Genomic DNA, 8,574 nt, shown 5'->3' with positions numbered 1-8,574 from the left:
AGATGGCCAGATAAAGCCATATATTTCTCCACCATTCCAGTTAGGAGTGGCAAACAGATCGGATCGGTCATAAACGGGTCAGATCGTAAACGGATCGGATCAAAAAATAGTCAACCCAAATCCGACCTGTTTATTAAACGAATCAAAAATTCAAACATGAACCCGACCTGTTTATTAAACAGATAACCCGACCCGTTTAATCTATTTATTAAATAGGTTAAATTAGGTTAAATGGGTTAAATAGATTTAACGAGTTAAACAGGTTAAACGGATCAAGTTAAATGGGTCGGTTAAACAGGTTTTAAACAGATTAAACGGGTCTTAAATGGATTAAACAGGTTAAACAGGTCGGGTTAAATGGATCAGAAACAGATTAAACAGATTAAATGAGTTATCTGACTCAACCCAACCTAAATATTAAATGGGTTAAACGGATCAGATATTTAAAATCCATATCCGACCCACTTATTAAACGGGTTAAACGAGTTAATCCATTTATGATCCAAATCTGTTTAATCTAAATCTAAATTTATTTATGATAAATCGAATATGAATCGAATTGATGGATCGAATCATATTTTATCGATCCTAATTTCAATACGAGACTCCATGGAAATTAGCCCACGGACAAGGAATTAGCCCAGGATGATGGTTGGCTGGATATCAAATTTTGAGCGGGCATAGGGTTCTTTGCCAAAGAAGATCAATCGTTTTTTCGCGTAAGGATACAACCCCAACCCAATACTTTCATACCCGGAGGTAATATTAATGCGGTTCCCTGGTGATGAACCAACCATTCTTCACCGGCGGCGGCGGTGGCGGCGAGGGCGACTGGACCCTGGAGGCGCTGGAAGACGTCACCTTCGCGATCCACTTGAACACAGAGCAGACCTGCACCTTGGCCGATGACCACAGGTGGCTGGACCTCGCCGCGGAGAGCGAGTACCGGGACTTCCCTGCTGACCAGATCGTGATCACCAAGGGGTACTCGCGCATCGTGGAGACCCTCGCGGCTGCCATCCCCCCAGGCGTGATCCAATCTGGGCGGCGGCTCCGCCACATCGAGTGGTGCCCCGATGGAGGCGGGAGCAGCGGCCCCATGAGGCTCCACTTCGAGCAGGGTTACACCCTGATGGCTGCGGATCATGTGATCGTCACGGTAACGCCGGGGTCCTCAAGGCAGGGATAGAACTGGGGAAGGAGGTCGGCTTGGGGTCCCCGTTGGGCCCCGATGTGGTGCTCTCCCTGACCCTTCCGGATTTCAAGTGGGGTGCCATCAGACGGCTGAGATTCGGCGTGGTAAACAAGTTCTTCATGAAGATGGACGATGATTCGGAGCAGTTCTTCCCGTTCCTCCAGATGGCGTTCGACAAAGCAGAGTTGTCAACGAGACACGTAGCGAAGATCGCGCAGTGGATGAGGAGGACGCACTCGAACTGCCCGATCTACGGCAGGTCAAGGGTGTTGTTGGCGTGGTTGGGCGGGGAGGAGGGCATGGAGCTTGAATTGCTCAGCGCAGAGGAGATCATCCGCGGTGCCCACGCCATGCTGGACGCCTCCCTGCCTGCCATCCACCCGTGGAGCGCCCGGATGAAGCGGAGTAGCTGGGCCAAGGATCCGCTCTTCTTGGGCCCCTATAACTATGTGGCCATAAGAGCCAGTGGCAACGATCTGAACCTCATGGCAGAGCCGTTGCCGCATGGAAAAGAGAAATTCTTTATGCACACCAGATGGTGCAAAAAAATCTAATATAGAATGCATCACTTTATGTAATTAATTTATATAGCCATTATTTTTCAACGTATATATAATATCTGTATTTCGATTTTTTGTTTTAAAATTTTATAGGACGAAAATATATATATTCTTTGAAAAAATTATGACATCCTGCATCAAATTATGATTTTTTGCTTTCAAGATGTCATAATATGGTTCAAGATGTCATATTATATCTTAGGATGTCAAAATATAGAAGGAGTATTTTTATCCAACTATTTTTTAATACGCATTTAATGTCTGCATTTCTACTTTTTCGTTTGAAAATTTTGAATGATGAAAATATTCCTACTCTTTAAAAAAAATTATGGTATTTTATGGCATATTATGATATCCTGCATCAAAATTATGACTTTCTATATGTAGGATGTCATAATATGGATATAAAATGTCTTAATTTTTTATAAAAGACAGATATTTTCGTTATTCAAAATTTTCAAATCAAAAATCGAAACTGCAGGTATTAAATGCATATTGAAAAGTACTGACTACGTAGATCAATCATATAAAACGGTGCTTGAATTTTTTACATTGCTCGTGGTGTAGAAAAAATTTCGTATGTGGAAAAATAGACAAGAGAGAGAGAGAGAGATAAAGGGAAAGGAAGGCAAAGGGAGTGAGGGAAAGGGTGCCGCCAACTCAGAATCAGATGGGCGTCATCATTTCCCAGGCTGGGGAAGGGAGGGATATTGAGGAAAAAAATAGTGCATTCAAATCACGGTGGAAAAAATTTTTGAACCTATTTTATCATGCAGATGAGTAACGGAGTAAAATAATATCTGACGGATCTGATCATAAGTGGGTTAAATATTATTTTTCAAACCATAGAGGACATAATAAAATCGGAATTAACCAGACAGGAGGAAATTATGATCAGCTCTTTTCTTTTGTTTTATTATGTAAACAGCTATAAAAAATGACCAGAAGCATATTTGGATGGATGCGTACGAGAACAATCGTCCTCAATATGTAGGGAGGTGATGAAGACCGAATTCAAACTAAAAAATTTCTGATTTAAGAAACGTATCCAAGATATGTAATCCTAAACATACAGCATCATAAAAGATTATTGATTGCACCAGGAATTAAATATATGCTCCAAGTCTAAATCCAAATGAGTCCCCTATCTTTTGTCCATACCCGTGCAATCTACCAGCCAAATCTATTTGGATAATAACATCAAACATAACATCACCATTTGTTACGAAGGGATAGATCAAAAACGAACATACAAAGTTGGTAGCATAGAATCCAAGACAGCAACAAACATAGTTTGAAGATGGCATCTCCATGATTTATTATAATGCGATCCAAAGCTGACATCCATAACTAATTTGAAAAGATTTTTTTATGATATTTTTTAATATTTTATTATAAAAATATTTCAAATATGATATATTAAATTTCTTATATATTTTATTATTTTTTTAAAATAATATTTATTATTTTTTTTCTTCCTCTCTTTGCTTCGAGCTTCTATCTACCTGCACCCCCCTTCTGGTGCCACTCGCACCTCCTCTGCCCCCACCTGCTCGTGGCTCCTCCATTCTTGTCCTTAACCCCCCTCTTCTAGCGCCTATGGCTCCTCAACTCTTGATCCCCCAACCCCTTCTTTCCCGCCCCGTCATGTGCACTTGCAATTACCCCGAGCACCCCCACCCCTTCCCCTGCCTCTGACTTCTATTTTGCACTCTCTCGCGTGCACCTATCCTCAGCTTTTGCACCACCTTTCAAATCGCCTGTGGCTTTTTCGAGCCACCACAACAACCCCCCACCACCATGGCTTTTGAAACAAAAAGAAGTTCAATTTAATTGTGGCATAAGGTAATCTTAAATTTTGAAATATTTACCGCACCAACCATACATATTGATACATTAATTGGTTGAAATCCGAATGTTCCGATTTAATCCGACAATCGGAAGTAGATGAACAGTAAAAAGACTAAAATTTTTGAAGCACTTGGTAAAATCTAATTTAGAATAACTAGACCTACCAGGGCTTCAAGTGGAACCCGAGAGCATCAAGTCATTGACCTGCATGTTCGAAGAAGCCAACAACGCTCCTCGCTTTCTTAGCAAGGGAGAAAGTGGTTTCATGCTCCTGACCGTATGGCCCATATTTGCCCTAATTGCTCTCAAACGTAAACAATTCAATAACTTTGTCACCACAATAATCGCCCTAGTAGCCTGAAATAGTCTTGAGGTAATTATTGGTTCCAAGATTAATATACAAAACAAAAACAAAAAGTTAAGGTCAGACCTAGATTATATCCAGCTCGAGCCAAGCATTGCCAAGACAATCTGAAACAATTTTGACATCAGCTCCATATCAAATGCTTTAAAAGACGCTACAGGAACAATCAGCATTTTAATACATGTACCTATATTTTATCCAGGACGGATACACGTAAATCCACATGCTGAAAACATGTCTGTTACAGAAATTGATATTATTGGACTGTACCTGATCCTTTTCCCTTTCTGGTAAGCTATTGAATCCTTTTTCTTCCCTATAAACAATAGGAGGATCGGGGTTGTTGCCGGGGAGAGCGGAGAGAGAGGGAGGAAGGGAGAGAGAGACAGAGAGAGGATCAGAGTAGGAAACCTTCTTTTCCATCAAAATGGTTACAAGAAAGTGCCATGACAATAATATAAAAAATGCACAAATATAGCAGCATACCGGCATGTGGTAGGAAATGTGAAGCATGAGAATTTCTAAATGATTTTGAATTTGGCGGATCGAGAAATAACTTGATTTAAAAATAATAATAATGATGATGACAATGATGATGATGATAATTGCAATTTAAATGAGTATTAAAATAATAGTATGCAGAAACTAATTTTTGATAAGAAAATTGAATTAAACTAGAATGAGAACAATATCTTAGAGCCAGTACCGTTTTAGGTGTGCCTTCATCGCTACCCACGAACGCATCAAACCACTTGGCTCTCTCACCGTCCAAATACTGGAAGGAAATTGAATTAATGACATCCCCCATGATAAATTTGATTCCGATGATCATCCGAGCATGCTCAAATGACCAATAAACCCCATTAGATCCACCCCATGACCCTACCGTAATGGCACCATCTTGTAACAGTAAGCATATTAGCTTGAGTTGAAGTAATATAAAATGAACTACAGATGATGAAATTAGTTCCATCCTAAGTTCTTGAACCTCACCATTGTGAAGTTGTGCGAACAAAAAATGGGTTCCTTTATCCGCTTTGTTTCAGTGGACAGGCGAGTGAAGAAACAATGGGTATTTATGGCCATAGACATGCATGTGTGACACAAGGACACTAGTGGTGGTCCAAATGGCAGTGTGAACCGGCCAATTAATTGAGGTCATCAAGGCGCGGGAGCACGCGGAACTTGGACGTTCGTTTTTTTCTGGCTCTCTGCAACTGGATCGAGATGTACCAGTAGGAGCCCGGCTGGATGCATGCTTCGCCCGAAAGGTGGACACTCCTTCCTTCGCTCCCACCATCCGTTGGCCCATCCAGTGCAAGATCACAGTGTTACGGTCATTCATTCGCCAGCACAGTGTATCAGTCAGCCACGTGAAAAACGATCCAGAACCTAACAAAACGGCCGCAATCTTCGTCACCAGTCACCACTCACCATGGTTGAGTGGTCCACCGCACCTTAGCTTAAACTTTAAATTATTCGACTGCAAGTATCGATGAATATGGACCACGTGAGATGCTTTTTTTTCTCGAGTTAAAAGATTAAAAAAAAAATTCACCAATTTTATTTAAGAAAATAAAGATACAAAAAAACATCTAAAACGGCACTTAGATGTAGCACAAAATAATAATAACAATAATAATATTGAAAAGATAAAACATAGATTTCCAAACAACCAAACGTTTGTCAACTTAAAACTATTAGATGGATTTTTTAGATGGCATTAACTGCTAGAACTTCGCACCAATGGATTTTTTTCCACTACTTTCCGTACCATTCATCATCTGTAAAGGGGTAAGTTGTTCTTTTGCATCTTCTTTGTGGAGCACCCCTATACCTCTTGTTGGGGATACCCGCCGCCCTACTGTCGGAGGGCCCGACCGCCCGACCGACCGGATGGCCCGACCTATTGCCGGAGGGCCCGACCGCCCGACCGCTTGGCGGTCTGACCGCCTCCGTTGGACGACTCCGACTGGCCGATAGACCGACCGATCGTCGGTCGGGGCGACCGACTGGCGGGAGCCATCAGCGGCTAACCGCCGGCCGTCCAACGGCCCATCGCCGACCGGGGGTATGTCGGGCGTAACCATCCCGACCGACCGAACCCCGAGGTTCGATGGCCGACTTACATGACGCTCGCCGATTGACCGGAGGAACCCGACGCCACTCTGCTGGCTGCCGACCTAGGGTCGGCTGACTCCTCCAACCGCCGTACGGCCGCCAGACGTTGTCAGCTCTGACACGGACATGCGGCACAGTTACCTAGGAGCATTGTCCCACCCGGAGCCTGGTCAACCCTGGCGATTAGACGGCTACACGGCGACATGACGTTTTCACGGCGGCTTTGACAGCCCACAGTGAGTTGACAGTTCCTCACTTGTCCGCGCCATTAATGACGGGGCCATACCTAGCTCCACTATATATACCGGGGAAGGCAACAGTGCAAAGGGATCGATCCGTCCGTCTCTCCCACATACGCAGGCTCGCTCCTCTCTCCCTCTCTCTTTCTCAGAGCTCTCTGTCTGCATTTCACTGTTGCCCAGTCACCTCTCTGACTTGACCGTCGGAGGGTCCCCGTCGGAGCCGCCTCCGGTCAGTGCGGACTTCCTTTTGCAGGTGCACGCTTCCCGGCGATCGGACGACGAGGCGATTGGCCGCAACACCTCTAAAAATTAGATGTTTTCTATGGCTTTCTTGGAAGAGAAAGCTTAACATGTGAGTGTGCAATAGCCATAGGATTGGTAAGAATTTGGGAGGATGTGTGCCTTGTCAATGCTCCATTGAGTCAATTGATTATCCCTTCTCTGAGTGCCCTTTCTTCGCAACTATTTGGAAAGCCATTTGCTCATTGTTGGGCGTTTTGCATACGCACTACTGTTTTGAAGCCAAACAGTACTTGGAGATATAGATGGATATCAAGGGTGGCCAAATTGACCAAATCCGAAAGTCCAACCCAACCAAAAGCCCGACCAAACCCAGCTCCATCTAGGACGTATGGATGAGGGGCTATTTGTTAGGGTTAGATACCGATCAAATATTCTGACCTAGAATTAAATATTGAGCCAAGAATAGGTTAGGAATATCTGCTGGATATATATAGCAGACTAACGTGTGGGAATATATATAAAGTACAAATGGGTGAACTTACTCAAGGCATGTGCAAAAAGGATCAAGGAGAACAAGTTGTAAAAGTAGGCACACACGTTTACTTAATGCACCAAAAGGAAACCGCCCAAATAGCAGTTTGTTTTTCTTGATCCAGCCCAAGAAAATGCGAAAGCCCAACTTTTCAGCACGAATCTGATAGCAAAGGTGGAAAAGGTTAAAAAAAAAAAAAAAAATCAAAACCTCACATGGCCAAGAGGACTCCTAATGGGAGTCGAACTCCTCCCAAGTACGATAAGGAAAGGGGAGTTTGAGGCATGTTAGACTTCCATTATACCTAGATTCAATCTATAAAAGAGCCTCCTTTCTTAGGCATCCCACTCTAATCCCCCATCAACTACCGGTGAGAAGCCTTTGATTAGAGCCAGAATGCAAGTTTTCCATAAAGGGCTGTATTGCTTTTTTGGCGATGAAAGTAGTGAGATAAGGTCATAAAATCATCTTCTCTTTTTTTTTTTTTTTTGGTTCCTAAAGCCATCACTATCACCAAATTTAAGCCAATGAGCTACCAGATTTCCGAGACAAGGTCTCCCTTATCTTTGTATTTTCTTCTTCTTTCTGTTCGACTAATCATCATTGCCACAAGCCATTGCTACAGCCACCATCATCGAGGGTTCACCCATCGGGGGTCGCCATCGTGAAACGGCCAACCTAGAAGTCTTCCCTCTTTCTCTATTTTTCCTATGAAGAAGAAGAAGAAAACGAGAGAAAGAGAGAGAAGAGGAGAAAAAAAATATATCCTCGACCCTCTTCATTTCTCTCTCATCTCTTTCTCCCTCATCTACATTCTTTCTCTCTCTACATATTTAGTAGACTAGTGTGTGGGTCCAAAGATGGTTTATGGGCTCGGGTCAACCCTAAGAAGGGTCCCAAACCGGTGTTGTATGATCATGGGTCTCGAGTTAGCATCAAGCAACCATCTACCTTGATCTTTCGTAATGTTTCCTCTAAGGATTATGGACATTTGCAATTGTTCTAACAATGAGGTTTGGCTTTGTGGATGAGCAATTATCCAGGGAAGATAATGTTGGGCAAAATACTATCCTTGAGTTCATAGACCCAAAAGCAAGTCAGTGTTTATGGTGTTTGAGTCAGTCATTAATAAAGATAAGGGTTCTTCAACATAACCATCTATTTGATTATAGAAAATTATATATAGATGTAGCTGCATCATTGTTATATATTTTATAGGTACCGATGTATTATTATACGTTGATGAATTGATGTTACATGGTTTATGATTAATTAATGCTTAACTATAGATATCATGTAGAGTAATGAGAATTATGATTTAACATCATCTGGGCTAACCAATCATGCAAGAAATATGGGATATATGCTAGATCAAACTCGCAACATTATATTTGGCCTATCACAGGATGGAGCATGGCTATGAGTTACCTAATATTGAAAATCGAATCACCACTTTAAAATAATAG

General features: G+C 42.4%; 1 pseudogene; it reads left to right on the top strand.

The window, feature by feature from the left end:
- The first annotated feature begins 614 nt into the window (after positions 1 to 614).
- LOC140855709 (polyamine oxidase 1-like) lies at positions 615 to 1,749 on the top strand (annotated as a pseudogene).
- The last annotated feature ends 6,825 nt before the right edge of the window (positions 1,750 to 8,574 follow it).

This window comes from Elaeis guineensis, chromosome 2 (genome assembly GCF_000442705.2).
Source record: "Elaeis guineensis isolate ETL-2024a chromosome 2, EG11, whole genome shotgun sequence".
Taxonomy (NCBI): Eukaryota; Viridiplantae; Streptophyta; class Magnoliopsida; order Arecales; family Arecaceae; genus Elaeis; species Elaeis guineensis.
This window is presented reverse-complemented; position numbering and strand designations above follow the sequence as displayed.